The 6,000-nt window shown below is 36.1% G+C and overlaps 1 long non-coding RNA gene across 1 annotated transcript in view; it reads right to left on the reverse strand.

Moving 5' to 3' along the window:
- The window catches only part of LOC126947507 (uncharacterized), a 158,149-nt gene extending 152,612 nt beyond the window's left edge, over nt 1–5,537 (reverse strand). Inside the window, exon 1 of the long non-coding RNA XR_007723107.1 lies at nt 5,454–5,537. This is a non-coding gene — a long non-coding RNA (uncharacterized LOC126947507). The remainder of the gene's footprint in view (nt 1–5,453) is intronic.
- Nucleotides 5,538–6,000: the final 463 nt, after the last annotated feature.

The following is a 6,000-nucleotide window of genomic DNA, read 5'->3' on the forward strand; positions in this document are numbered from 1 at the left end:
CCCAACAAAGATAAGCCAGGGAGAAACATGAAACATTCTTTCCATTTGATTATTTTAATACACTAAGTATGTCATAAGATAAAATAGTAAACATCAAAGAAGTAAGAAAAAAAAAGAAAATTCATTTCGTTTAGTTGCCTTGCCTTATATAACCCTGACCTGAATTAGAATTAAGACTAAATTTCACATACGATTTAGACCATGAAAGTGGTCAAACCTTGTTTATTTTGTAAACAGTAATTTGGTAATATCTTTACATAATGGGTAACCCAATTAACAGTTTAATAATGCCATCAATGTAAAAACTATTACATTCATTTAAAATAAAAAAGTATGTGCAACTTTGGGAGGTATTATGTAATCACTCTGCATAGGTACAGTCTTCAGACATTGAAGATTGAAGTGGAATATTGGTTCTGTCATTTAAAGTATTTTCGTAAACTTTAGGGCATATACTTTTAAAAGCAAAATATTCCTATGCTACTTGGAAATGATTGGTTGTTCTTTGGCTATAGCAATAAGTAACTACCTGAACCAGTTACAAACTGGACCTAATCTATTACATCAATGCAACTCACACCAAAATTTGCCGATTCAGGGACTCCTTGCTTTCCTAAACCCTGTAGAAGTTCAATGCTCTTCTTTTCTCAGAGACACAGTGCTTACAAGTACAGCTTGCCCTTAATAAGCAATAAACAGTTTAATGAGCAAAAAACTCAGCTTTTTCTTTTAAGTACTTCCTTTGTTACTGCACATAAGGATTATCAATGGTATGGGGCTGATAATCTATACTTTCTAATACCCATTTTGGAAAATATATGATTATGTCACAAAGCAGTAGAATCCACAGTAGTGGTTCTCAATGATGGGGAAGGAAACAATTTTGTTCCCAGGGGACATTTGGCAAACTCTGGAGATATTTTTCATTGTCACAGCTGAGGTGAAAGGACGATTACTGGCATCTGGTGGTTAGAGGACATGGATGCTTCCAAACATGCTAGGATGAACAGAAAGAAACTAGATCCTCACCTCTCACCTTACTAAAAAATCAACTCAAGATGGATCAAGGACTTAAATCTAAGACCTGAACTATAAAACTTCTAGAAGATAACATTGGACAAACCTTTCTAGACATTGGCTTAGGCAAAGACTTCATGACACACAACCCAAAAGCAAATACAACAAAAATGAAGATACATGTGTGAGACTTAATTAAACTAAATAGTTTCTGCACAGCAAAGGGAACAGCCAGCAGAGTAAACAGAGTAAACAGACAATCCACAGAGTGGGAGAAAATCTTCACAATCTGTATATCCGACAAAGGACTAATATCCAGACTCTACAATGAACTCAAACAAATTAGCAAGAAAAAAACAAACAATCCCATCAAAAAGTGGGCTAAGCACATGAATAGACAATTCTCAAAAGCAGCTATACAAATGGCCAACAAGCATATAAAAAATGCTCAACATTACTAATGATCAGGGAAATGCAAATCAAAATCACAATGCAATGCAACCTTACTCCTGCAAGAATGGCCATACTCAAAATATCAAAAAATATTAGATTTTGGTGCGGATGGGGTGAAAAGTGAACACTTCTACACTTTTGGTGAGAATGCAAACTAGTACAACCACTATGAAAAACAGTGTGGGGATTCCTTAAAGAACTAAAAGTAGAACTACCATTTGATCCAGTAATCCCACTTACTGGTTACCTACCCAGAGGAAAAGAAGCCATTATACGAAAAAGATACTTGCACATGCATGTTTATAGCAGCACAATTCACAATTGCAAAAATATGGAACCAGCCCAATTGCCCATCAGTCAATGAGTAAATACAGAAATTGTGGTGTATGTATATATAAGATGGAATACTACTCAGCCATACAAAGGAACAATTTAATGGTATTTGCAGCAACCTTGATAGAACTGGAGACTATTATTCCAAGTGAAGTAACTCAGGAATGGAAAACCAAACATTGTATGTTCTCATTCATAAGCGGGAGCTAAGTTATGAGGCTGCAAAGGCAGAAGAATGATACAATGGACTCTGGGGACTCAGTGGAAAAGGTGGGAGGGCAATGAGGGATAAAAGACTACAAATTGGGTTCAGTGTATACTGCTCAGGTGATGGGTGCACCAAAATCTCACAAATCACCACTAAATAACTTACTCATGTAACCAAATAACACCTGTTTCCCAAAATCCTATGGAAATAAACAGTTTAAAAAAAAAAAAAAGAAAAAACAACCAGGCCAGGTGCGGTGGCTCACACCTGTAATCCCAGCATGTTGGGAGGCCGAGGGGGGTGGGTCATGAGGTCAAGATACCGAGACCATCCTGGCCAACATGGTGAAACCCTGTCTCCACTAAAAATACAAAAATTAGCCAGGTGTGGTGGCGGGCACCTGTAAGCGCCAGTTATTCGGGAGGCTGAGGCAGGAGAATTGCTTGAACCTGGGAGGTGGAGGTTGCAGTGAGCCAAGATCACACCACTGCGCTCCAGCCTGGCAACAGAGTGAGACTGCATTTCAAAAAGAAAAAAAAATACACTAAGTTTTTAAACTTTTTTTTTTTTTTTGTCTTAAAAAGAGGCCCTCTTGCCTCTCCAAATCATGCTGTCATTAAATAAAATTGAGCAAGAATACAATAGAGTTTCCTTTCCAAGAACTCTGATTTTTCCAAGGGAAAGACTCCAAACTGTTGCCTAAAAAATGACATTGGAATGGTGCTGAAAGATGCATTCCTATTGCTGTGTTACATTAAAATTTTTTTGAGCATCTTAACTGAAATTGTTCTACTACACATGGAGCACAAAGGACTTAGCTTGTGGTAGTAAATGACTTTTAAATTTTCTCCTTCTCTGCAGCAATGAGAGGCAAGATAAGTGGTCTTTCCAATACACTGGAGAATTAAAATTATGTTATTTTAATGGAAAAAATGCTGAGACATACACTCAGTTCAGACATTCAAATGTGCTCGCTTACTCTCTTATAAACAGAGCCACAACTTCTAACAACACTTTTAAGTCTTCTTAGTCATTACTCAGACTGAGATGGGTTTGTCTCCTTAGACACATACTTGGCATATAATTTTCAGCCTTACTAAATAACTTCATAAAAGAAGAGTCATAATTATTCATATTCAATGTGATTTCAGGAATAGAGACCAAAAGAAACCTGCAAATATTAAAGCTGTTGCCCGCATCATTTTCAATACTTATCACTTATGTGTATCGATATTCTTTATGAGGAAGTTTGAAAGTAATAATCTGTAAGACGTAGGAATACTTTTTATGTTTCTGAAAACTGCTCTGGACCCTTTTCAGTGAAACTGAATTTTAATGTGACATTCCAATTTCTTAATAGAAAACCACTTAATCTTAGAAACCATAAAGTTAAATTGGCTTTAACCCCTTTAGTATTCATGAAATGAATGCGATAATTGCACTAAGATACATTTGCTTTTATAATTAAGTATTATTGTGAAAATCTTCTTTTTTTTGCCAATTAAGTGTTTTTCTCCCATATTCAAGGATAAAATGGAAACAAAGGTCAATTCCAGAGAAAGCTCATCAAATAAAAGTTCAACATACTCTTGAAACTTGTATTGCTAAGATCTTATATAAATAAATATTATGTAATGAGGATTTTAAAAATTAGAATGCTTTTATAAAGAAATCAATTTAAACCTTTCTATGGCTTTTCAAATAATTATGATTAAGTGGCAAAACTATCTCTTATTTCAGCATTTATCATCTGGACCAGATTTCTAATATTATTCTGACTTTTCAGTCTTTTCTTTTAAAAATCTATCTCTTTTTAGGTGATAATTTATCATCCTCAGATTGTAATCTCAGTCACTGTGTCATCATATTGAAAGTTGGAAATTCATGGTTAGTAAATCTCTGAGGAAAGAAGTCAGCAAAAATCAGAAACATCATTTTGAATCTAGTGCTGTGATACTGTTTGGATATTTGTTCCCTCCAAATGTCACGAAAATGTAATCCCTAGTGTTGGAGGTGGGCCCTAGTGGGAGTGCTTCCGTCGTGGGGGTGGATCACTCATGAATGGTTTGGTGCCCTCCCCTTGGTTATAAGTTCATGCGAGGGCTGGTTGTTTAAAGAGCCTGGCATCTCCTCAACCCTTGCTCCCTCTCTTACCATGCAACACGCCTGGTCCCCCTTTGCCATTCACCGTGAGTAGAAACTTCCTGAGGTCTTACCAGAAGCAATGCTGGTGCCATGCTTATACAGCCTGCACAACTGTTAGCCAAATAAACTCTTTTCTTTATAAACTACCCAATCTCAGGCATTCCTTTATAGCAAGCCAACATCAACTAATACATGCTGAGTTACTCAATAGCTTAATAGTCCAATAAAATTGGTGGACCAAAAATATTTTTGAAAGAGTTTTATGTTTGTTATTAAAAGGGGGGCTAATATATCATAGAAAAATATCAAAACTTCTTTGGATATTCCCACACTTATCTTAAAGTTTATGATTAAAAAAAACATTTAAACATATTTGGGGTTTAAAATAGCTTTTCCCACATTTAAGCACAGGCTGCCTTAATACACTTCCTGATAACAAGCATGTAGGTGTCTTTGCAACACAATTAGAGAAGTGACAAAAACTTTGCAAGAAGGAAAACACAAATCTAGACATGACTGTTTCATCTCTGTGTAACAGTCTCTCTAAATGAAAGAATATCACAGATATGGAGAAATATCCAGGACATACCATCAGAGAAATTCTGCCCCTTCCTCACTTGGAATGTATTTCTGCATTCAACAAGTAAATTTGGTTCACAAGTGATTCCCTCAAATTTCTAGTTGCTCCCAGTATTTTTACATGAGTGCCATTACTACAACTTCAAAATATGCTGGTGATAAAGAATACATTATTAAAATTACACAAAAGCAACAAAATCAAATCCCAATCACTTACAGTTCTGTTTTATCTCCTTTCTTCAAGGAAATGTCAACCCTTCAGAAGCTCAGCCTTTGTAATTACATACTGCCTTCAATCAGGTGGGAGGAATCCAAAGTCCCAAAACCTTCACAGCTGCTTCTAATCATGGTGTGCATTGGAATCACCTGGAGAACTTTCTATTAAACGGTAGCCATGACTCACCTCTAGAATCTAAATTAATTGATCTGGGGGAGGGGCCCCTAATGATAGTATGCTCTCGAAGCTCCCCAGGTGATTCTCATATGCAGTCAGGGCTAAGAAGCCCAGTTCTAAAGCTAATATATATTCAAACTGAAATAAGACATCTTGGCTCTTAATTTCTTTAACATCAACCATTAATTTTTATATAGAAAACAAGCATTTAAATATTTAGCAACTGAAGTCATTGCTGCAAAAATTAAGTGGTATCCTTAGTTTCAGATTTTTTTGCCAACTGACATGTTAAACGAACCAGAAAACATTCACCTACATTCTTACCCTGTAATGACGAGAATCAGAAGATGGACTAGACTCGCTAAAAGAGAATCCCAGCTCCTCAGAATTTCCTCAGCTGGATTTGAGAAAGTATGAGTCTTTACTGATTTGTCCTCTTTCAACATCTCACTTTACTAAAAGCTTTGAGTGACTTGCCACCACCCACTTCTGTTAGCACTCAACAAAATAAGATGAAGAAAGAGTGTTGTGCTGGGAAATGTTTAACTAGTTATCTTGGGGTGAGATGGGGCACATAGGAGATTTGCAGTGTTTGCCAATTTACAGAGCTCATATACTCCCACTCCCACCATAGTCGATTTTAAGCTATCAATGGTTTAACAACTGGTTTGCAAAACTTTTTGAAAATTTCACAATTTCCTGAGCCAGTATAAGCCAGGTCCAGCATTCCACTGTGAAATTATTAACATGTTTGTGTATCAGAGTCCTTGCTTGGCAAGAATTGACATTTAGTTGTATCAGTCTTATTACTTGAAATATCTCCCTATGAATATCAATTTGAAATTTTTGATTCATAATTGACATGAAGAAC

Source organism: Macaca thibetana, chromosome 2, assembly GCF_024542745.1.
Source record: "Macaca thibetana thibetana isolate TM-01 chromosome 2, ASM2454274v1, whole genome shotgun sequence".
Lineage (NCBI taxonomy): Eukaryota > Metazoa > Chordata > Mammalia > Primates > Cercopithecidae > Macaca > Macaca thibetana.